The sequence below is a fragment of the Orcinus orca genome, chromosome 13, assembly GCF_937001465.1.
Source record: "Orcinus orca chromosome 13, mOrcOrc1.1, whole genome shotgun sequence".
Taxonomy (NCBI): Eukaryota; Metazoa; Chordata; class Mammalia; order Artiodactyla; family Delphinidae; genus Orcinus; species Orcinus orca.
The window spans coordinates 56846255-56871236 of NC_064571.1; the positions used below are offsets into that span (position 1 = coordinate 56846255).

General features: G+C 53.3%; 2 long non-coding RNA genes across 2 annotated transcripts; one reads left to right on the forward strand and one right to left on the reverse strand.

Annotated features, from left to right (window-relative positions):
• Positions 1–1573: 1573 nt before the first annotated feature.
• LOC125960827 (uncharacterized) lies at positions 1574–5697 on the reverse strand. Its single transcript, XR_007470892.1, has 2 exons — positions 5577–5697; positions 1574–1983 (listed from the first exon to the last, which is right to left on the reverse strand). It is a non-coding gene; the product is annotated as an uncharacterized LOC125960827 (long non-coding RNA).
• Positions 5042–7946, forward strand: LOC117199423 (uncharacterized). The gene is made up of 2 exons (XR_007470891.1): positions 5042–5676; positions 7515–7946. It is a non-coding gene; the product is annotated as an uncharacterized LOC117199423 (long non-coding RNA).
• Positions 7947–24982: the final 17036 nt, after the last annotated feature.

Sequence of the window (24982 nt, forward strand, 5' to 3'; positions counted from 1 at the left end):
GAATGGGAGGGCTCTGGCCAGGGTAAGGATGGGTGGGTGTCCTGCAGTACCATGAACCGAAGCCTACTGCAGACTTTGACTGTTGTGGCCGCTAAGGTATAGGCAAGCCTGACTCTAGAAAGAAAGGAACCCTGTGAGGTATCACTGCCCTCTAGAGACGTCAGTGCAGGTAGCTCAGAAGAGAGAAACGGGGCAGGGCCTGGGAGCCCTGAGTGGGACCTGACCATGGGATGTGTCCAGTGTTGGTTTGCGTTTTGCGGGGTGTGTATGTGTTTATTTCCTTTTTGTCTTTCCTTAGGACTTACTAAAGCCCTCTGGGAAGTTTCAGCTGCCTCAGCTGTGTGTGTGTGTGTGTGTGTGTGTGTGTGTGTGTGTGTGTGTGTGTGTGTGTGTGTGGTGAGGTGACAGGTGGGGGAAGGGTTGGATCAGGACCACGAGGTGAGGAATGCTGAAGCTTGGGTTTTCAAGAGGGGTGCTCTCTCTTCCCCTCCCACACCCTGTCCGGGTAGCCGGCCTAGGGCTGGACTGGAACTATTTCTTCCTTTTATTTCTGGCAAAAGCTACAGGAGGGAGTTCCCCTTCTCTGTTTGTTTTGATTCTGTTGTTTTCTTAAAGAGAGGAAGGAAAACCATCATCACTTTTTCGGTTTTGTGAACAAAGGCAGGCAGAGAGGATGTTCGCTGGGGCGGGGGATGTGGGCCTCACTTTCCCCCTCCCCCCCCCAGCAGCTCCGGCCTGCATCCCCACCCTGCAGAACACAGATCAGGCACCATGGTGTGGGATCAAGTTTAGGTGCTGGCTCTGCCTTTTAAAAGCTTTTCGCCTCTCTGAGGTACATCTGTAAAAGTAGGAGTTGTCAGGTCTGCTTTACAGGATGGTTGAGGTTAAAAACAAAAGAAAATGCTAACCTGTAAAAACACGATGACTGCTCCAGAAATGTCTTTCCTTTGCTTCCTTCCTTTGGGGAAGAGAGCGTGGTCTATCCCTTGGCCCAGGTGTGTGGAGTAGGGGGAAATTCCCCACTGAAAGCCCCCTCCCATCTTCCTGCTAGTCCGTACGAAGCTGGCTTTTGCCGCAGCAGGACCTGCAATGCCAGCCTTAGGAAGAGGCTCCGAGAAGAAACGACAGGTAAGGCTGGGGCTCTTTCTTGCTGCCTGGAATTGTCCCCACTCTGTGGGAGAGAGGTGAAGCCCCTGAATTTCTCCCAGCCCCTTCATCCCTCAAGCTCCACACCCCACTGGATTGTATGCCCCAGGGTCCACCCCTGCAGCCCTGGGCAGGCTCCCTTCTTTGATGAGATGTTTGGGGCTGCCCTGACCAGACAGAAAGGGAGCCCCACCCTGCTTCTAGTACCCTTCCTGGGCCCCAGCTTGCTCTGAAACTTGGCCAGGGCATGCTACCTCTCAGGGCATCCGTGTCTTAGTCTGTAAAGTGGTTTCTGAACTTTTTTTAAATACAAACACTCTTTTATAGAATTGAAACATTTTGCACACCAGCTCCCTGCTTCACGTGATAGCAGTCATGCTTTAAAAATCCTATGGTTGAGAAAAAAATACAAATGACCATAAGCAAATATGCATTCAGTAACACTTTTAAATGAGTGTGGGTTTTATTCAACAGCTTCTACATAAATTTGAAAATGTGTCCCCTTATGGGGAGATGTCAGCTTCTAGATGGTGATGATACCTGAGGGAGTCTGAGGCTCCCATGGTGCCCTAGTCTCTGAGGGCACAGGTAGCCCGGGGATTGAACGGTTCTTCCTTGGCCCTCCTGCGGCTGACCCAGGGACTCAGGAACACCGTAACGGTCAGTCTCAGGCTCAGATACAGATACAGAAGCCCAACAGTGACAAGAATGCAAATAGTGTGGCAGCTTTTCTTCAACACATGGATGCTGCCTGGGCTGGAATCCTCACTCTGCCACTGACCAGCTCTGTGACCTGGGCACATGGTACTTAACCTCTCTGGGCCCCAATTTTGTCATCTGTAAAAACGGGAGTGATGGTACTGGTGAGTTTCGTGAGGATTAAATGAGATCATGAATTCATGGACTTCCTTGACACAAGGCACACACAGTCGGTGCTTAATAAATGTTCCATTTTAAAACACAAATAAAAACAAACCCACAAGTACCCCCTGCTTGCCTTCTTGCAGTTGCTTGTTGCCACCACGTGGGCTGATGCTGACCCCTTCGGGAATGGGGGCCTGGACCTCCCCTCACCTGTCCTCCTCCGGGACAGAACTCGGAGAGCGCCCCTCGTGCGCTGTTCCCTGGCCGGCCCTTATCTCCCTGACGCCGGATTCCAGTCTCCCCTCCCCGTTGCTTGGCCAGGCCAGGCCCCCATGCCTCCTCCACCCCAGGCCCGGCCTCTGCTCTGGGGACCAGCGCGTTGGTTCCCAACCACATGAAGGGAAGGCACGCGGGAAAGCCACAAACTCAAAGGCTGAGTGAGAGGGATGTTTGTCAAAGCAGGACAGATCTGCGGCCAGGGACGCGGAGGGAGTGTGCCGGGATTTGAGCGGAAGCGGGCATTTCGGGGGAGAGGGGATGAGCACCGGGGAGCTGGCATGGGCAGGGCAGGAAGGAGGCCCATTAACACTTGGGCCCGAACGCGCTTCCTCCGGCACCTCGGCCAGGGCGCACACAGGCGCGTTTGTCCCGCTTTCACTGTGGCGCTGTGTTCGCAGCAGCCCCTGCCCCCCAGCCCCAGGTGGGCGGTGTTGCCCGGGCACAAATGCCCTTTATGGATGGGCAGTGCCGGAGGAAGGCAGCACCTCCGTGGACAGTCACCACCCCCCAGAATTCAGAAGCGGCCCTGGAGCCTTCTCCCTCCTGGCAGTTGCGAGCACCCAGGAAGCCTGGTCACATGGGGCGGAGGGGCGTGGCTTTACCCCCACCGGCGTGGGGGGCCCGTTCATGGGGGTAAATCCCAGGAGAGGCAGCCAGATTTGGAAAACCAGAGTCCCCCAGGTGACCCTTCCTTCCAGGGCCTGTGCTGGGGGATGGTCCCCTCACCCTGACTGCTGCCTTCTCCTGGGGCTGAGGTGGGGGACTTTCCTCTCTCTGAGGGGTTCTAGGGGGAGGGCATTGCCCTGGTGAGACCTGAGGCGGAGAGGGAAAGCAGGCAGAGCCCAGTTATCCCGCATCACCCTCTCCCCCGCATCCCATGAAGAGTGGGGCTTCATCAAGCACCCAGGGACAACCTGACCATCCCCTCCACGGAGCGCAGTCCTCGTGAGCCTGGGACTGAATTCTGAGGGGCCCCCGGTGCGCTTGCGACGGCCAGTGGGCGACAGAAGTCACACATCTCACAGACAAGCCCTCCCGTCAGGCCCCACTGAACTTCCGTCCCCCGTTCACACAGATCCTCAAGCCCCTCTCCCCCAGGCCTTTGGCCCATTTATTCCATTGACAGGTGCAGGCCCGGTGCTGCCTGCCTGTCGGTGCCCCCTAGGGTTGGCCCAAGGACCTGCACCCCCGCCCCCAAAGGTAGGGTCCGATTGAACCGGTTCTCTGGAGGCCGGGAGGAGGGGAGGAAGGGCGCATGATTGCTGAGCTCTGCTCCCTGTGCCCATGACTCCAGGCTCAGCCAGGGTGCAGGTAACCCCTTTCTGTAGAAATCGTCGGCCTCCTTTTATATACGGAGAGACTGAGGAGAAGAGGCCCAGCCTTCTGGGGTTTGCAGTCTAGCTGGGAGCAGGGTCAGGTGGGGGGCTCAAAGTGGGGGACAGACCCACGTGCTGGTGGAGGGGCGACCTCCCTGCGGTGCCTGAACCGAGCCCTGCCTGGCCGTGGTGCCCTGTGTTCCTGGCACCCCTTCTCTCTGCTGGGCTCTGCATGGTGGGTGGCCCCCGGGGGAGGGAGGGAGGGAGCAAGGCCCTGTCTTCACTCCTTTCCCTACCCCCTGAAGACCCCCTGTGAATGTGACACCTCTCAGACCACGGCCACCATCGCTGACTCGGGTTTGCCTCCTACCCTCTGTCCAGGCTGAGGGAAATGTAAATGGAGGGAACATCACGGGCCTTAGTCACAAACCCAGGTTATTTCACAGCCTGCAGAGGCATGGGCACAGCTGGGTGCCCAGGTACAGACACTCCCAACGCCCGCACAGACACAGACAGAAACACTTCCTCCACCCCGACACCCACATCCTCCACGACTCGGATATCCTTGCTGACACTCCTCGGGCACCGACGCCCTGCCCCTCTGGTACAGACACACAACACATACACCCGTGCCGGTCCCCGCAGCGATGAACGCACAGAGCCCCCGCCCACGGAAACTTTGCTCCACCCACGACCTCAGAGACCCATATGTGCCACAGCTCCCTTCACAGACAGCCCCTCCTGATCTCAGCCACACAGATGAGCTCACAGATTCAGGGACTCAGCTCCTCAGAGGCTCTAGAACGCCCATGTGCACTTGCATAGAGACCCACACTCCCAGGTGCACACATGCCCCAGAACCCTGAGCCACGCCCCTCCCCTCCCTGCCAGAGGCTGGATGGAGGTCCCTTACTTCTAGTTCATGGATTCTGAAAGGTGCATGCGTGTGTGCGTGTGCGTGTGTGTGAGAAACAGAGAATCCGCAAGGTGTCGGGCAAGCAGAGTGGAGAGGAAGAGAAGGAAGGAAAAGCTCTGTGAGTCACTTCCAGCTGAACAATGCCACATCTCAGCCCCTGTGGCCAGGGGAAGGGCACGTTTGTCAACACAGCCAGAGCCTGGCTGCGGATGGTCAAGGCGGCGGGGATCCCATCCAGAGAGACTTGCCCTTCCCCTGTCTGCACCTGGGGGCTGTGAACTCAACATCCCGCATTCCCCAACACCTGTGTTGTCTGCGAGGCACCTGTCTCTAGGTGCTTCGGCTGTACTCCTCATCCCTGACAAACAAAACTCCAGAGCCCTCTGTTTATCCTCACCATAATTCCTGAGGTCGGACAGCCCCACCGCTCACAGCCCAGCCTACTGCTCCTATATCCGGGGTCCCTCATTTGCCACCTGACTGCTCCCCGTGAACCCCTCCAGGCCTTTCTTCCGGCTGTGCCCGCTGCACACACGTCCCTCGCGCCTCCACACTCTTCCTCTCCATCCTTCAGGCTCCAGCTCCTCCCTGACCCAAACCATGGTTTCTATTCCTTGTTTTCTGGCTAGTCAGAAAACTCTGCAGGGGGATAGTGACTACTCCCTCCCCCCTCCCAGTTAGACTCTTTGCTCTAAAGGACAGGCTCTAGAATTTCTTCTTCTGCCTCCAGACCCCTCTCCCCCTTCCGCCCAGCAGGGCCCTGGAAACCAGCTAGCGGCCAGCCGTGTTTTGAGAGATGAACAGTAAGGGATGAGAAGGACAGCAAAGGCAAGGGGAGCTCTTCTTGGGCCTCTGCTCACTAGGTAACTGGTTTCCCTCTGGACCTGATTCTCCCCATCCTGCAGCTCACACAGGTTGGGGCAGCGAGGGAGGGAGGATTTCTCACCAGGCCCCACCCACACCACGGCCGGAGAGCGGGAGCACGTTAGGGCCTTGTCTACTGTGCACCACCTGGGACCCAGGCCTGTGCTGGCTTCGCGCGTGAGCTCACTTACCCGAAATAGCCTCATGACGGGGGTTGCTCGTTGGCCTCAGTTTCCAGTGGAGGAAGCTGAGGCTTCGAGAGGCTGGATAGTTGCCCAGGTCACCCAGCTGGTAAGTGGCACAGCCCCAGAGCCTGTGTACCCCCCGTGCTACCATCCTGCCCCTCAGCAGCATCGCCTCTTGTCCCCCGTTTGCCCGCCGACTCTCACTGGTGTCCGACTTTGAACTTTTGCTCTGCTTCGTCTGCCTGAAACTCTGCTTGTTTCTGCCCCTAACCTCACCCCTGTGCCTGACTGTGGCCCGTGGAGCAGAATGAAGTCCGCCTGTGGTTGAGGGCAATTCTAGTTGCTACTTCTCATAGGGAGCCAGGCTTAGCACACATTTGGGTGTGGAAGGCTTTTTAAAAATCTGGGTCAGAAGCCAGATGGAGACCTGTCCTTCCTTCTCCTCGGCACCAACAGGGCTGTGTTCACTAGCCCTGCAGCCTTCTTTCTGGCTCGCTGTTTCACACACTTACACAAACACACACACATGTGCCATGGCAGACTTGCGTTCAGAGCCTGCACAAGCCCCGTTGCAAGCGATGATGGAAAAAACAGGGAATGGGCTCTGGGAGATGCATAGGGCAGACTCTCCTTGTGGTACAAACTCAAGTGTGTGATCCCAGCCCTCAGAGAGCATGTAATTATTTGGTCATAAATCACACTCCAACCCCAATGGTTGGAATCGCATTCCTTCCCGTGCTCCCTGCCGGACCCACAGTGTCTCGGTGTCGGATATGAAATATGGTTGTGATTTTCATGTCTAACCAAAGTCAAGGCTGATTCCTCAAAGAGTGCAGTTTCACTGGAAGATAAAGACTGACCCAGATTCTTGTGTGTTGATGCTGTGGAGGAGAAGGAGTCTCCAGGAGAGGAGAGAGATGGGCACCCTTTGGATGGGGGAGAGGTGGATTCTTTGCCAAGGGGGCTTTGGGTGGCCCAGCTGCGAGCGGCTGTTAGCACAGCTGGGGATGGCCCTCACCCACCTTGTGTGGCCTTCATGACGCAGAGTTAGGAACACAAGCCTGGCAGGATGGCGCTTCACAATACCACCTTGAAGTGAGTGTGGCCAAGTGACCCGCTTTGGCCAATGAAATGTGTTTGATATGTGCCACTTCCGGGTAGCAACAATGAGAGCTAAGGTGTGAACCCTCAAATCCCCTTCTGGCTGCCATGGTGATTGTGAACAATGATGCTGATAGAAGCTTCCTTCAGCCTGGGTCCCTGGGTGAGGACAGCGTAGCTCAGAACCCTCCAGGTGATCTATAGTGTTCATGTGGCGTGAGAGAGAAATGCATCTTCACTGTTTTAAACCACTGAAATGTTGGGATGTTTGTTACTGCAGCATAAACTAGCCCATCCTGTCTGATACGCCTATCTTACAGGGTGGACACGAGGAGTCATAATATGATGCACGTGAAGAACTTAGCCAAGTGCCCCTAAATATGCTGCTTCCTCTTCCTCCTTCTCTTCCTCCTCTTCTTCTGATGTTATTTCCCTTTTTATGCAGCTTTGAGCCAAGTCACAAAAATTGACCCAGGTCCACTAAATGTCTGGGATAGGAACACAAAGTTGGGGGGAGGGAGGGCAGATAGATAATGTGAGAAACTGTCACATGGTACACTGATGTTACATTACCAGTATGAGTCCAGAGCTAGGTGAGCCCAGCGGAGGGAGTGATAAGTCTATCGGGGTCCTCAAAAGTGAAATCTGAACTAGATTTTTGAGAGGCTGGTTTGATTTCTTCGGACGGAACAAAGGGAATGGTGTGGTCTGATTGTGAGGGTAGCTGCCTTTCACTATCTGCTACATGCCAGACACTGAATCAGGCACTCCAGCCAATTCTCCCCAATTGTCAGAGCAATGACAACGTCCATGCTGTGTGCTATCGTTATGCCTATTTTATAGATGAGAAAACTGAGGCCAGCGAGGGCAGCTGGTAAATGGCAGGCAGCGTGTGTGCACAGATACAGAGGTGCGGCAACTCCTGAGCAGCCTTCAGTCTTGAGCCTTCCAGAGGGCCGCGTTACGACTCCAGGGAGATCGATCTAAGAATGTGATCCACACTCCACTCTGTGGCCTGGGAGACGTTTCCAAAACACGGCTCTGGGAAAGTCACACCGCTGCTCACCAGCTCACTGCGGCTCCCCACTGCGTTCTCCATGAGGTCCGGCGGTCTGGCAGGCTCCTTTGAGCCCCACCCGAAACTTTCCAGCATTGTCTGCGGGTACAGCCATTCACGTTCCCAGGCTTCTCGTCTGTGCCTGAACATTTCCTGCCATTTTCTGCCTCCTGGGTTTTGCTCAAGCATTTGTTTGGAATGCCCTTTCCCTATACGTTCACCTGCCTGAGGCCTACCTTTCCAGCAGAGTTCAGTCCAATCTCTGCCTTCTCTCTCTGGTCTAGGCATCCCTCCCTGCTGGAATTGAGCCTCGGGGAGTGTCGGTGGGGTTGATTTGATCTGGTTTGAATGATAGGGTGAGAAAAGGTGGTTCCATTGGGGTGTACATATTTGCTAATATTTAATATTCAGATTTTCAGTAGTGCATGTGTAGGATTTATGGATATATATATAAATATATTAAAGGTGTGTGCTGAGAGTTGTTTTTTACCGATAGCAGCACTTAAGCAAGTCTGGAGACCACTGCCATATAGACTACCACCTGCGGTAGAGGTTTGCCGTTTACTGGCTGTGTGACGTAGGAAAGTTACTCGACCTCTCTGAACCCAAGTTTTCCTGTCTGTAAAATGGGGAATATCTCAGTTCCTACCTTATGGGTTAGTGCAGGCTCCATGAAATAAAACTGTAAAGGAAATGAGGCCTCCGAGATGTGTCCTGAGACTCAGCCTGAGGATATTCAGGCTGCCAGTGGGTCCTGGCGGGCGACACGGAGGAAGGAGGGGCGGAGGTGGCCCCTGTTGATGGAGACTCTGTGGCTTGGGCAGGCTGGGCTAAGACAATCCCAGTGGTGTTTGATAAAAGGCAGGGGCTCTTCTCTGTCAAATAAATATTATAAGAAAAGGCTGTCTCCAGGGAACGGCTCCCTCCCGTTCCCCCCTTGAGGGCCAAAGTCCCCAGGGGCCAGTCTGGAGTCTCCTTTTATGTGACTGTAAAGTAATCCAGGGCCTGGCAGGGTCGAGGCTGGGCGGGCACTGACTCGCAGGGCAGCATTGATGCGGTCAATGATTACCTTTTATGCCTAGCCATAAAGGCAACGGCCCAGCTCTCTGGACAATGCCCCCTCCAGACAACGCCCCAGGAGGGTGGGTGCGTGAGTGTGCGTGCACACACACACACACACACACACACACAGCTGCTGGGCAGGGACCTGTCCCCGCCTGAGATCTCTGAGGACATCCTCAAAAGGCATCTCTGTCTCCCCTGAGTGGTCCCTGGAGACTTGGCCCAGGAGCTAAGGGAGTTTGGGTGGCGGTAAGTGGGACCTAGTGAGGTTCAAGACACAAAAGCGCTACATCCAGGGCCCCGGGGCCTGCTTCGGGTGGTTCTATGCAGGGGGGCAGCGTTTTCACCCAGACTCAGGTACCACGTCTCAACAGGAAGACGGGTTTTCTAGGACCAATCAAAGTCCATTCCCAGTTTACAAGTGATGCAGTTGAGATCTGGGTGCACAGCGACTTGCCCAGGGGCCCGAGGAAGAAGACAGTGGCCGAGCTGGGAGTAGGACCCTGGTCCTCTCTGACATCACCAGGCTGAGGGGGTCCAGGTGGGAGTGTCAGGTGTCAGGAAAGGTTTGGGTCACTTCTCAGAGAAGACGTCTCGCCTGGGGCTCAGAGGGGAGCTGGGAAGGACCTGAGGGCCTGGCCTTGAGGCTAATGTTGGGAAGAGATGAAGAATGACCCCCTCGAGTGCCCGTGGGCCACATGCAGGGCCAGCTGTGCTCACATAAACCCCTTCCACGGCTTTCTCACCCTGTCCTGATGGGTATGCACCCCGCCCACCTGCAGTGGGGAGGCCGGCTATAAGGGGGCAGGGCTGGGACATAGATGGACAGATTAATACTCCACCTCTTGGGCTGATAAGGTCCAGGAGCCTTTGTCCTGGCAAGAGAGGCTGGAGGAGCCCGGACAGCAGCCCCTGGTAGGGGGTTCTGGCAGTTCAGGTGCCTGAGGCATCACTGCAGCGTGCCTGAGACTGCAGGTCAGCAGGCCTGGCATCGCTTTCCTCCCCTGGCTGAGGGGAGAGCGCCGCATTATCGTATTGGTGGGCATGGTGGGGATGAAAAACTACATGGGTCATCTCTCGGACGAGTCACCCAAGTCCGGCTGCTATCTTGAGGAAAGAGGGCTGTTATTCGCAGCAGTTATAAAATGCTTCGTGGAATCGGAGTGAAGTAGCTTTGAGCCTCAGCCAGAGTGCTCCAATCAACCTTTGGCTCTGATAAAGATAAGCGCACCCAAGGTGATAACACATAAACCAGAAACTGTCAACAGGTGCTAATTAGGGCACTGGGTGCTGAGCCACACCCACCACGCCTGACCTGGGGAGAAATCTCAGGTGGGGAGCCAGGGCTTGATCTGGGTGGGGGAAGATATGGGCTCATTGCTGTATCCAGCCTCATTGCCTTCTTGTCACCTCCTCCTTCCAAGGACTTCTCCACCCCCATCCCAACACCCACCACTGCCTACCTGGTATTACATAACTTAAGACGAAAGAACAAAATATATTCGAACATCGTGTAATAAACCACGATGACCATGATGTAACACGGTGGAAAGAGTCCCGAAATGGGAGCCGAGAGACCCAGCTCTCTGTCTTGCTCTGCGTAACCTTGAGCCAGTCATTTCTCTTGGAACTCAAGTTCCCTCCGCCACCCCTGCCGCTACCCACCTGCCCGCACAACGGGGGGTGAAAATGGGGTCCCGGTCAGGTCTAAAGTTCACGCTCTTCTGCCGCAAAACACTGCAATCTGTGAAGCGCACAAAACATGTCGCTGGTGCCACCCAGCAACGCTGGGGTGTGCGTGACACTTGACAGAGTCACAAATCCATCTGCAGGAGAGGGAGCCCTGTGTAGGGCTGCGAGGCGTGGACAGTTCTCAGGGCTCCTGGAATCCCTCTCTCTATCTGAGCCAGAGGTCAGCGTGCCTGCTGCCCGCTCTCGGGGCATTTGGGGGCTATTTTTAACTGGTGCCCCTTAAATAAACATGGCATTGGGCTGATGGTTCATTTCCCTCCCTCCCCTGCACTCCCCAACCCCTCCCCCATCGTGCGCGCGCGCGCGCGCGCACACACACACACACACACACACACACACACACACACACACACACACTCTCTCTCTCTCTCTCTCTCTCTCTCTCTCTCTCTCTCTCTCTCTCTCTTTCTCTGAAGCAGCCGCACAGAGGTGACTCGGTGCTGAGCTGGGGCTCCCAGGCTTCAGGTCCACGCTGAGCTCGCTTGAGCTGGGGGACTTGTTTGGGGGACCACCACCACCCCTGTCCCAGGTTCAGCCCAGCCCAGATTCTACTTCTCAGCAGCAAGGGCCAACCTGAGAGCAGGGCAGGAACTTGCCACTTTCCCCGGGGAGCTGGTGTGAAAGGTGTGGTCAGGGTTTGGGCAGGGATAGATATGGAGAGGACGAGAGGAGGAGGGAACTGGCCAGGGAATGGGATGAGGGCCCTGGCCATCCTTCCTCTGGCCAACTTCTCCAGGCAGCAAAGAGTTACCTGCACTGCCAGCTTGCCAGGCTCAGCGCTGGGCAGGGGGGCAGGGCGGTGACTCAGACCCAGGCCCGCCCACAGCTCTCACAGGGCCCGTGACACAGGAGAAGGGCAAACATCAATGCCTCGGGGCTGAAGCCACAGCCTCCACAGAAATCACTCCAGGGGGCAGTGGCTCTAGGCTGGGGGCAGTGGGAGGAGAAGGGAGAGTCCCAGGAAGGTGGTGCCCAAAGTGAATCTTGAAAGATGGGTAGAAATGCATCACTCCTTAACCTCTCTCAGCTGCAGTTTCCTCATCTGAACAATGGGTATAATTAACGGTACTTTCTTCCTAGGCTTCTTGTGAGGATCAAATGAATGAAAATATGTAAAACTCTTAGTACGGGGCCCAGCTAATAGTCAGTGCTCAAGTGCTCACAGCTGACTTTACGTCAGGAAGGTAAGTAGGCAGGGCGTTTCAGGCAGAGCCAATGGCATGTACATGGAGGTGAAAACAAAGGAAAATGGAATGCCCCAACCCAACCCAAAGCAGTCCGGCAGGTCCTGGGAAGCAGTGTGGCGCGACAGCCCATGGATCTGTGTGCTGGGCAGGAGCCGGCTCCGTGACGGTGTCGGGCTGGCCAAGCAGCCGTCGCCAAGTCCAGGCCAGGGAAGGGGGCGCCCAGCAAGGCAGAGCCGGGTGGGGAAGTCTCCCAAGGCTGGATCGCTGTGGCCTGATCTCAACTTCCAAGGGTTGAGTTAGGGGCCAAGGTTTTGTAGGACTTGGATACTCTTTCCAAGAGTCTATAGTAGTGCGGAGGAGACCTTGAGGAGTTGCAGAGGAAACTAGGGGTGTGTGTGTGTGTGTGTGTGTGTGTGTGTGTGTGTGTGTGTGTGAGAGAGAGAGAGAGAGAGGAAAGAGAGAGAAGACTGTAGGGTTGGGGCATATGCAAGGGAGCAGGCCCCCTAGGCAGCCAGGATTTGCACCTATTCTAGGGAGGGAACCAGCGGCACAGGCCCCTTTCCCAGGCCCCCGGTTCTCCAGTACCAGGAGGTGCCGGGGCCTCCGCAGGAGAGGCCAGGAGGCCGCACCCCACACAGGTTGTTCTGGTTCAGCCCAGCACCTGCCCTGTTTCATCTCTGGTCAGAGCGTGGCTGGGTGTGAATGGGTGTGTGTGTACACATGTGTGGCATTTCTAGATCAAAGAATGCTCAGAAGGTCTTGCTAAAGGTCAGGCCAGGGAGGAGTGAGGGCCTGGCCCTTCTCCTCAGGCCCTGCCACAGGGACAGCGCCTTCCCACCTAAATCTGCTGGGCCTTGGGCCCAGCGGGAGCTGACGGGCCTCTGAGTCAGGCTGAGTGAGCCAGGAGGAGGGGCTGGAAGTGCCAGGCCGAGGAGGAGCTGGTTAGTCATCCGCCGAGTAGCAGGCAGCACACTGAGCTTCGGGTGGGGGGCAGTGTCGCCGGGACTTTCCTGCCACTGAAACGACAGCCAGGGCGGGGGGCCAGGGGTCAGGGGTCAATGAGTCAGGATCGGATGTGCTCTCCTGAGCAGCTGGAGGAGGTCCTGGAGGTGAATCCAAGGCTGGGCCTGAGCACAGGGCCAGGAAGGTCTTTGGGGATTTGCCGCAGGCCCATGTCGCTGACAGCTCATGGGAGGGCTGCACGTCCATTCATGCGACACAACGAGCTATCAGAGGCAGGTTCACAGCCCCCGGCACAGGGCTGGGCACACAGGAACACACTCGCTGGTCATGGGGTGGGACTGAGCAAAGCTGGTGAAAAAAAAGGTGCTGGAGGCCTGAACTCCGTTGAGAGGCCAGAGGCAGCCCCAGTAGACACACCAGGATGGGGAGGAGCGCTCTGCGGGTCTCACATCTACCGAGGCCTCTGCCACGGAGAAGGGCACAGCCCTGAGGTCCCAGGGCCACGCCAAGCTTTCTGGCCCCAACATGCAGCTTCCATGGGACTTCTCAGCTTATCCCAATTCTGGCTGCAAGAGGCCCCGTGGAAAAATCTCCCCTGAAAGAAGTTGCCTTTGAGCTTTGCAGGAATGCTGGCCTGGGGCAGAACCAGGGTGGCAGTGGAGGGGAGAGTCATAGGGTGTTACGTTCCAGAGTAGACTTGAACCCAAACTGGGCCTGGTGCCTGGCTGTGGAGGAACCAGGAGGTCACAGATGTGCCTGGCAGCACCAGAATGAGGCACTCTGTGTGTGCGTGTGTGTGTGTTTACGTGTGTGAGACACAGGGCTAGGAATGACCTGGAATGTCATGTGTCCATGGCCCTAGTGCCAAAGGCAGCCTGGACCAAGTAATCTCAAGTTGACTTAAAAAAAAAAAAAAGTTTATAGTGGGCTTCCCTGGTGGCGCAGTGGTTAAGAATCGCCAATGCAGGGGGCACAGGTTTGAGCCCTGCTCCGGGAAGATCCCACGTGCCACGAAGCAACTCAGTCTGTGCGCCACAACTACTGAGCCTGCGCTCTAGAGCCTGCGAGCCACAACTACTGAAGCCCGTGCGCCTAGAGCCCGCGCTCCGCAACAAGAGAAGCCACAACACTGAGAAGCCCGCACACCGCAAGGAAGAGTAGCCCCCGCTCACCGCAACTAGAGAAAGCCTGTGTGCAGCAACAAAGACCCAACGCAGCCAAAAATAAAAATAAATAATATAAATAAATAATAATAATTTAAAAAAAGAGACACAGTATAGTATAGTGGTTAAAAGTTTGGGCTCTGGAGCCAGACAGTCTGGGTTTGCATCTGAACTCCTCTACACACTCCCAGCTGCTATGACTTCAGCTAAGTTGGGTCATGCATCTCTATGTCTCAGGTTCCACAACTCTAAAGTGAGTATCAGAATAGTATCTACCTTATAGAGTCACTGCAAGGATGATAAATAAAGTGCTTCGAAATGGGCGTGACTCAGGGTGAACACTATTGCAGGTGTGATTTGTCCTTGCTGAAGGAGTGAAACTCCACGTCAATCAATCAATCAATCAACGCCAGGCCCAGGCCCAGGCCAGCCTGAGCTCTGGCCAACTGAGCCCAAATGGGGCACGGAAGTGCTGCCAGCATCAGCACATCCAAAGTCCCTCGACCTGCTGAGTTGGCAGAGGGCCTGCCTTGGCGTTCTCCAGCCCTGAATAAGGCCCTAGAAAAGTGCCTGGGCTTCCCAAGGTGTCAGCAGGTGGAGGGAACGGGGGATTGGGAGACACTCGCCTTAGCTTGAAGTCTCCTTCTGTGGCCTGCTAACCTCCTCTGCTCTTGTTGTAGAGCTCCTGGCTGACCGGTCAGTTGTGCATCTTTTCTATGGCAAGTGGAAGGTCAAGGATGTAGGGCTCACTCCATGGGGACTGTAGTGACAAGTGTGCTTCTAGAGGTTCAAAGTCCCCAGCCTACGGATGCTCGCCTCCCCTGACTAGAATTGCGTAGCAGCTAGACCACACCAGCCTATTCGGCACTAATTCTTAGCTGACTTATATTTCTAATGATTTCATCTAGCTGGTCAGTTTGTCAGTCAATCAACAAACACTTATTGAGGCCCTATTGTGTGTCACACTATTAAGCTTTAGGTATACAGAGATCTATGTCTTGAATGATAGGACAAGTATGTGGGGTCCAGGAGTGAGATGGGAAAGGGGTTCCTGGTTGCAGAAATAATGTGGATCAAAGCATATGGGAAGGAGAGAACCCACCCAAGGTGTGAGATGTTGCTGCGGGGAGGGCAAATGTGAGGAGGTGAGGCAGGAGGCAGGGTTGGAGGGTGAATCAAGAAGGGCCCTGTGCGCAGTGGTTAAGAATCCGCCTGCCAGTGCAGGGGACACGGGTTAGAGCCCTGGTCCGGGAAGATCCCACGTGCCTCGGAGCAACTAAGCCCGTGCATCACGACTACTGAGGCTGAGTGCCACAACTACTGAAGCCCGCGCTCCTAGAGCCTGTGCTCTGCAACAAGAGAGGCCACCACAATAAGAAGCCCGCGCACCGCAACAAAGAGTAGCCCCCGCTCGCCACAAGTAGAGAAAGCCCGCGCACAGCAACAAATACCCAACACAGCCAAAAATAAATAAATAAATAAATAAAAAAGGGCCCTGTGGGTCCAGCTTCTTCTGGAAGGAGCCACTGAAGGCAAGACTTCAAATACCCGGAGGGTGAGGAGGTGCTCTGGACATCCCACAAGTTTGGGTCTAGAAGCTGTTCAATGAACTTTTGCAGGTTAATGACAGTGTAGTGTTGGGGTGTATCTGAGGGTCCAGGTGGCTCCATACATTGTAGACCACACGATTGGCTCATTCTGTTGCTGTGCAGTTTTGTGGCTGTGGCATTTTGGGGCCTGGTGTTCCGGTGTCAGTGAATGGGTCCCCACCTGTGCATGTGTCAGCCAGCGTCTTTGGAGCTGATTCAGCCAGTGGCTCTGCATGTGTGTGTGTGTGTGTGTGTGTGTGTGTGTGTGTGTGTGTGTGTATATGCCATGATTGGGGTACTCCCCAGCCTCTCGGGAGCTATTTTTAGAGGTATTAGCCCACAGATATGGCCCCTACCCCTACCCCATCCTATGCACACCTGCTCAGGTGAGAACACCTGGAGGTGAATCCACATCTGGGCTTGTACTTGGCTAGAAATGCATCTCTGGGCATCAGGCCAAGCAGGTGTTGGCCTCCCTGGGAGCCTGGGCTGGGGAGGAGAGAGGGAATGGGGCTTGGGAGGGGGTCTGGGGTGGGAGTTGCTGGCTCTTCAGCCCTGTGGGGCTCCAGAGACTGGTTAAGCAGATGTCCAGTGGCCATCCGCCTATTTCTGTCCTTCCATTTGTCCGTCCATCGTCCTGTGTCTTCCAGTCTATCTTCTAGTCTATTCGTCTGTCCATCCATTGGCCACCTGTCTGTCCTTGGTCTTCCCCTCCATCAGCTTGCCCCTGCTCAGGCACCTTTTTCTCTAGTCCTCCGATGCAGGCTGTAAATACAAGCCTCACCTTAACCCTCAGTAGCTACTGGGGCTACAGCATACCCTCCTCATCCCTGAGGCTCAGTCTGCCCAGTCGGCCTCCACTTTGCCCTACAGGTATCATGAGGTCCCAGCACGGACGTGGCACTCCCTCGTCACTCCTGGAGTCAAAGATGCTCAAATGCTCCTTCCAGCCATCTTCCCAGAAGGCCCTCCTGTCTCTCACTGTACAAGGCTCCTCTCCTCCAGGGAGTACTCCCTGACCACCCTCCTCTGCTTCCGTGTCCCCAGGCCTTACTCTGTCGCAGCTGTGTGCAGCCTGAGGGAAGTGCGGCCCAAGCCCTGTGGGAGCAGAGTCGAGGGCTCCTAGATGGGGAGGTGTCACCTAAAACAGGGAGCTCCCTCAGATGAGGGGACTGGGGAGGGCCATGGAGCTGGTCACACGTTCCCCCTCCCCCAGGGGATTTCCTGGGTTTTGGCCCAGCCAGACCTCCCCAACCCAGAACTCCGGCATAGTGCTGTGGCTTCCCCAGGGAGGTTTCTCCTGTAGGAAACAGGGATTCTCACATATTGCCAAACAGGGGCTCGAAGCCGCTGCTTCCCTGGGATGCCCTCCCCAAGCCCCACCCAAGCCCTCACCCTGGCTTAGACTCTGGGTGTGGGGATTGGCCAGGCCAGTGAAGGACAAGCCTTCTGGTGTTGCCCTCTCCAGGGCCTAGTAGAACCAGAACCCAGGGTGGGATGGGGGTAATTAGTTACAGAGTGTGTGTGTATGTGAGTGTAGGTGTGCACGCGTTCATTTATAGTGCGAATGTTTCCTGAGCACCTGGTGTGTGCCGGGCACTGTAACAGGCATTGAAGAGACAACAGTGGACAGGTCCAACAGGGATGCTGCCCTCGGGAGGCTGGTGTTCTAGCAGGGGAGGCCCTGGAGCTGCTGGGTCTGTGTCAGCGTGTGTTGGGGGGTATGAGTGTGGTGAGGGTGTGTGTGGACGAGGGGCCTAGCGTATAAACAGGATCAGGTCTAAGCAAGGATATGTGTGTGCAAACTTGAGTGTGTGTCTTTGGGGGTATCCGTGGGTTCCTGGGGTCTGTGCACAGCAGTTGATGTTATGTCTGCGCAGACCCAGAACTGGCAGGCACGTGCATATCAGCCAGTTTGGGAGGCTGTGTGGCAGACACACCTGGCTGACTCCCAGGCTGCGGGGCTCTATTTTTAGAAGTGACAGCCTGTAGATCCCCCCGCACCTGCTCAGGTGCCCAGCCACTGGGGAGGGCCCAACTGGCCCGCGGGTAGGAGTGAACCTGTCTCAGCCAGCGCCACTGGCTCTCTGCCACGCAGACCCACACTTCAAACGGAGCAGCCTCTGGCCTCTGTTAAGCCAGGTGGGCCGTACCTGGGGATGGATGATCGATGGGGAATCCCAGCTCCCATGCCCCACACTTGCAGCTCTACCTCTTATCACCTGCGAACGCCTTGCCTCACCCCCCTTTGCAGGAGGCCCAGCTCTGGAATCCTCTAGGATGCTGCTGGTCCACCATGCCCAGCCTCGTCACCCTGAGAGGTGGACCAGGCTGGGCTGGAAGTGGGAGGAGAGGAGGAATGACCTCCTCTCTTGCCAAATAGCCGGGCCCCTCCGTCACCCACTCCTTCCAAGGGGCTTCCTTCCTGGCTGCACGTGGATCGTCCAGAGAGGCAGAAGCACACCCTTCCCTGCGTCTGATCCCTCCTCCTTCTCTCCCCTTTTGTGTCCCGTCTCTCCCCTTTCCTGTCCCTTGTCATCTTTCTGAGTTAATGACACCGTGCACTGAGCTCCAGCTGCACGACAGTCATAGGGCCAAGTGATTCACACATAGTATCTCATTTAACCATCCCAAGGACCCCGTGAGGTCACTGCTGTCATCCCACTTTGCAGGGAGAAGGCCGAGGCTTGGAGGGATCCAAATCACTTGGTGAGGAGGCTCAGAGTCGGGGTTCAAGCCCGGCTCAGGCACGTCCTCAGTTATGCTTTGTCCTTGGGCTCACTCTTTTTTTTTTTTTTAATTTATTTATTTTTGGCTGTGCTGGGTCTTCTTTGCTGTGCGTGGGCTTTCTCTAGCTGTGGTGAGTGAGGGCTACTCTTCATTGTGGTGCGGTGGCTTCTCTTGTTGCGGAGCACGGGCTCTAGGCACACGGGCTTCAGTAGTTGTGGTTCATGGGCTCTGGAGTGCAGGCTCAGTAGCTGTGGAGCCCGGGCTTAGTTGCTCTGCGGCATGTGGGATCTTCCCGGACCAGGGCTCGAACCCGTGTCCCCTGCATTGGCAGGCGGATTCTTAACCACTGCGCCACCAGGGAGGATTGGTCTCACTCTTGTTGTTTTTCTCCCAGACATGGTCTTGGCAGGGAGCTGAGCTGTGGCCCAGGAGCCCCTCCCTGGGCTGTGGGAGGGAGTGCACAGAAGGAAGAGAGAGTGACAGATGCATTTGGGGTCCAGGTCAGGGCTGTGGATCCCAGCCACCTCCCAGGTTCTGGCCCCTCCCTTGCTGCAGAACTTTCCATGGCTCCCTACAGGCATTTATGGGGCAAGGTCAAAGTCCTCTCCTTTCCTGCTCTACTACCATGTCTTCCTCCCTGACAACACACTCTCAACCAGGCAAACGCTTGCTTTCCCTCCAGTGCAGCTAAAGGGTAAGCATAAAAAAAGCCCCACCGGAGCTCAATGCCTCGCTGATTTCATTTCATTTCATCTGCATGATGTCCCTACAAACTAAGTTTTCTGGTGCCCTTTGTGCAAATGAGGAAAATGAGCTCAGAGGTGGGCAGCACCTCCGGCAGAGGGTCACACAGCTGGCAGACAGCAAGAGTGGGATTCAAAAGCACTCATCTGACTCCGCTGTGTCATTCAATTCAATTGGATTTGATAGACAGGCCTTTATGGAGTGTAACAGCGCCAAATCCCATCCCAGCGCCTGGGGATAGAGACAGTATTAGGGGAACCGGCACACGATGCACTCATGCACGCAAGACACACGCACAAGTTTCCAGGGCCACTTGGAGCAGGTCCTCTCTGCCCTTTTCCCTCCAGGTTTCAGATGAGGGGGGAAGCAGACAGGGAGGAGGGGGAGGTGCTGAATTGCTCACGTCCCAGTCTTAAAACCTTCACACTTGTGACTTAGACCCCCAGATGGTCCCTTTCAAGGACTGAGCTCTATCTCCCTTTAAAAGAGGGAGAGAGTAGGGAAGAGAAAAACACATTTTGTTCTGATGCCTCAAGATGTCATTTGGGGACAGTTTGTCTCTTTTCCTCCCTATCTCTGTCCCCCCACTCCCCACCCCCATCCCAGGCTGGTCCTGAGACCACAGATAGCATCACCTCCACCCCATCCTTCCCCACATGGCTCCATTACCCCACTGAGCTTTCCAAAATCCTGATGTCCAGTGCTGAGTCACTAGGCTGGGGTGGGTGTGACACAGGAGACAGTTTTTTTTCTCTGTGACAGTCAGGGGGTTGGGAGAGAAGCCAGGGGTCCTTTGCTAGACCAGGACTCAGATCTGATCTACTTCACTGCCTCCTCCTTTTGCTGAGAAGGTCAGCTTGTTCTTGGATCAGAAACTCCATGAGACTGAGACCTTGTCTGTCTGGTTCAGAGGTTTACAGGCTTTTCAAATGAAACCGCCATTGGCCCTTGACACACTTACTTTTGGAGGCCCCACCCAAATCACATGAAACATATTAAAATGCACTCTGATTCCACACTGAATGTCATTTTATGGTAATTTTTTTTTCGTTTTTTTTTTTTTGGCGGTACGCGGGCCTCTCACTGCTGTGGCCTCTCTTGTTGCGGAGCACAGGCTCCGGACGCACAGGCTCAGCGGCCATGGCTCACGAGCCCAGCCGCTCCGCGGCATGTGGGATCTTCCCGGACCGGGGCACGAACCCGTGTCCCCTGCATGAGCAGGCGGACTCTCAACCACTGCACCACCAGGGAAGCCCTATGGTAAATTTTTAAAAAGGGTTTTCAATTAATTATGATTGTGAAATTATTCAACTACAGTTAATGTGTTTAAATTAAAATGGACTCTCATTTCTTGAAAAGCACTCTGCATACTTGGGAATTCTTTGAAATGAGAACATCTAAACCAACAAATTGCTTTCAAATGTAATGAAGTGTTCATGAGTTCCAGTTTTCCAGTTAATGAACTTGCTGTAAGATTACATTTGGTCAACATTAAATTACATCATTTTAGGTTCAATTTTCTGGTCTTTAAAAAATATTTTCAAGCCAATACATTCCCCACCCCACCAGGTCTCAAACCCTTTCTGTAGGACCTTGAAAATTCCCCAGGTCCCAATCACTTTGCCTATGTGGCTGTAAAAATGAACAGCCTGGTGTACAGTGGCTTCTTAAACACTGTTGAAGAGAGGTAAGGGAAAGAGAAATTCAATGATTTGGAAACAGGAGAAAAAACAAAAAGCTAACATCCTTCATAATTAAAAGTGTAAATTAAAATGAGGTGATATTTTTCAGACTGGCAAAACCCAAAAAGTGTCTTTTGGTATAATCTGGTATAACTTTTTAGAGGACTTTTGATGATATCTATCCAAATGCAAAGTACATAACCCCTTTGCCCCAGAAATTACTCTTCAAGGAATCTAGGCTTCTATAAATGTACAAAGATCCATGGAGAAAGACTTTCATGGCCATGGACAACTGGGAACAGACTAGATGTCGACCAGTTAGGACTGACCTAAATGGTTGGACATCCCCACACTGGAATAGTACACGGTTGTGGGAGAGTGTGTTGATATGGACCAAATACCTCACTACAGTGTTAAGTGAAGACAAAAAAAAAATCAAGGTGCAGCACAATGTGTAATGCATTATTGCTTTTGTGAAAAAGGAAAACAATACACATGCACACACATGTATTTATATTTATATTTATACACTAGGAACTGCCTGGAAAGAATTGGAAGGAGACTTAGAAACTGGGAAGAATGGTTGTCTCTGAGAGGGAGACTGGGGGGTAGAGGAGAATCACTTCTTGCTTTTGCTACTGTTTTAAACCATCAGTACACATCTCTTTTTTCATGAAAAAAAAAAATCTAGTTAACAAACAGCAAATGCCTGTGGAATAAAAGAAGTAAAATGAATGAATGAATGAGTCCTAAGTACCACATGGAGGAAGGAATTGCTGCAAGGGGCTCCCACCACCCCATGGAGGAGACCCACAGAAAATGCAGAAAGTTCAACAGCCCATTTGACTGTGGGAGGAGGGGAGGAGAGGATTCTGGAGGCTTCCTCCAGGAGGGCCTGAAGGATGCAGAAGGCTGGGCAGCGGGGAAGGAGTGGTGGGGGAAGGTTGGTGGGGTCTTGTGGGGAGACTGCTTCTCCATCCTTGTCCCTAGAGTGTACATTCTATTTCAAGCCTGGAAAGTCCCAGCTCCTAGCAGGATGCCTGGCATATAATCTGTGGCAATAAATAGTGGTTGACTGAATGGATGGAATCAGTCACTGGTTAATCCGGGCTACAGTGTTAGTCACTCCTGTCCCCTCTCTAAACACCTCCCCACCGCCGAACAGCAACAACAGATGACTTTCTCAGCGCTGCTGTGTACAGCTGTGCAGTGAGTCCACTGCACAACTCCAGGAGGTGCCATTTTCATAGACTGGCATGTAAGTGACGCCTCCTGAAGTTGTGGGACATGGGGCACCTGTGAAGCAGTTTCTTCTTTCAAGCTTAGGGGAACCAAAGCCACATTGAGAGTGAGAGGGGTCAGGGAAGGGACTCTCCCAATCCAGACACTGCAGGCCTGCCCCTCCCTGTTCCTTTCTAATTCCTAAGGCCTCTTCCTTCGATCCTCTCTAACTTGGATTTGAGGTGACTTAGCCAAATCTGACCAATTACTCTGTTCCTGGACTACATACTTGCAGTATGATTTTGGGCAAGCCCCAGAACTTCTTTGGGTCTCAGTTTCCCCATCTAAGAAATGAATAAATGTGTAGGGAGCAATTCTTTTTCTTTTTTTAAGATTATTGAAGTATAGTTGATTTACAGTATTGTGTTAGTTTCAGGTGTACAGCAAAGTGATTCAGTTTTTTATATATATATATATATATATATATATATATATACTTTTTTCAGATTATTTTCCATTATATGTTATTATAAGATATAGAATGTAGTTCCCTGTACTATACAGTAAATCCCTGTTGTTTATCTATTTTATGTATACTAGGGGAACAATTCTTGATGGGACCTTACAGGGATAAAAGGTTGAAGGAATGCATCCTTACAGGACGTGGCATTCTCGGAGGGGACAAATCCCCCCATCCTGCCCAGTTCTGACTGGCCCCTCATGCCCTCGGACCCTCAGCTGAGTTCAGGGGGCAGCATCCTGGAATGGAAGGAACCTGTGTGGGGAAAAGGAGATCTGGTCTGATAGTAACCTGACTCTGATTATAACCGCTGTGGTATGCTACTGAGCCAGCCATAGCTTTGCCTGGGCCTCAGTTCAGGTCTCTGTAGAATTTATTACGTCTCTGTAAATTTAGATACTTAGGCTACTTAGGCCAGATCAGTGAGTGGCAAATGCTAGACTGAGCCTTTTCTTTTTCTCTTTAACTTCTATAATTTATTTTTAATAAATTTATTTATTTATTATTTATTTATTTTGGGCTGCATTGGGTCTTCATTGCTGCACACGGGCTTTCTCTAGTTGCGGCGAGCGGGGGCTACTCTTTGTTGCAGTGCACGGGCTTCTCATTGCGGTGGCTTCTCTTGTTGTGGAGCATGGGCTCTAGGCATGTGGGCTTCAGTAGTTGTGGCACGTGGGCTTGGTAGTTGTGGCTCGAGGGCTCTAGAGCGCAGGCTCAGTAGTTGTGGTGCACGGGCTTAGTTGCTCTGCGACATGTGGGATCTTCCCGGAGCAGGGATCGAACCTGTGTCCCCTGCATTGGCAGGCGGATTCTTAACCACTGTGCCACCAGGGAAGTCCTAACTTCTATAATTTTTGTTTTACTCTTTCTGATTACAAACATCACATATGTTCATGAAAGTTCGGACAGTACCAAAAAAGTCATGTACCAAGTGAAATCCAACGCTTATTGAGAATCATTGCTAACTCACTGCTAACATTTTGGGGGTGGGGTGGGGCATAACTTTTAATTCTGATATAATTTCAAATTTACAGAAAAAGTGGCAAGAATAGTATGAAGACTCTGGTATAGTTTTTACTCAGATTTATCAATTATATACATATTGTCCCTTTTGCTTTATTTCTCTTTCTCTGTATACACGTGTATGTGTGTGACTGTGTATGTGTGTATAATTTCTTCCCAAACTGTTTGAGCATAAGTTGAGACAGGTGCCCTTTTACCTCTAAATGCTTCAGGGTATATTTCCTAAGAACAAGAACGTTCTCTTACCACGTAAGACTTACAAAACCCCTGCAGTTAACAAAATCAGGAAACATCATTGATACAGTACCATTACATAGTCTACAGTCTATGTTCAAAGTCAGTTGTGTCATGACCTTTACATAGACTTCCTGTGAAAGCAGAAAAATCCGGATGATATACTGAGGTTTCCTTAAAGCTAACATATATTTAATTTTAAGGATTGTGCTTACTGTATTCTCAAATTGCCCTCTCCCCTCTCCTGCTTTTTGTTTGTGTGTTTGTCTTTTTGGTGTTTAAGATGTCCCCGCTTTTCTAAAATGATGGTGAGAGTAGAACGTGGTTTATTTATTTGCTTTTGAAATTCTTGGCAAAACAAAAAGTGGGTGAACCTATGTTAGTCTTCAAACTTCTTTTGCAGGGATTCCCAGGGTATGGTTCCCCAGTGCCAGTGCTCTCTGATTCCAGGTGAGTCAGACCACCATAGACTTTCCTGAAGCCTATTTGAGAGCATTTTCCTAGTACTGGGAGTGGAGGACGGGACAGGCAAATGGTATCTCACCCAGCAGAGTGCACCTTTATCCTTTCCATGGCTCTCCAGCATCTGTTTGGAGCATCCCCTACCTTGTGAGTCTTCCAGGGAGGCAGAGCCCTCCTCCTGCTCTCCTAGAAACCAGACCTCACTTTCCCAGCCTCCTTTGCAGTTGCAGTGCAGGCATGTGACCTGGCTCAGCGAATCAGATGCAACCACCTAGGAACTCTGACTCTTAAGCAGGTGATACAAAGGAGTAGAGATGGGATGTATCTGACAGAATTGGCGACAGCAGCAGGCAGAGTTTCCAGAGGCAGTGGAGCCTCAGGGCCAGTTGCACTGCTGTCTTCCCTGGTCTCACCCTGAGATGTGATTTGGGCTGGGGTTCTGGCTGTGATCTGGTGCTCCTTGGTTCCTGAGCCAGCCCGAGGAGACTGTCAGTGTTCTGTTGCTTGCAACCAAGAACCCTGACCGATAAATACAGAGAAGTGAGTATTACGGGAATGGAGAGGGGCTGGGGCCTGAAGCGTGGACATGTCAGGACTTGGTGAGTAGTGATTCCATGGGGTGGGCAGCCACAGAGAAATCTAGTTTCCTCATCTGGAATGTGGATGGGACATCTAGGTGCTGTGTGGGATAGCCCAGACAGGAAGTGCTGTGGGTGAGGGGTAGGAGGGATATGAGAGGAGAGATCCTGGAGCCTGAGGATGAGGCTGGGAGGAGGGAGATGAGCTCAAGGAAGGAGTGGGGGGGTGGGCTTTGTAGGAGGAGACAGCCAATCTGGGTCACATGGCTCCTTCTGCCCCAAATAGTTTTTGACCCTTTTCTATGCACCAGGCAGCATATTGGTCAATAAAGCAGTTTGGGGAT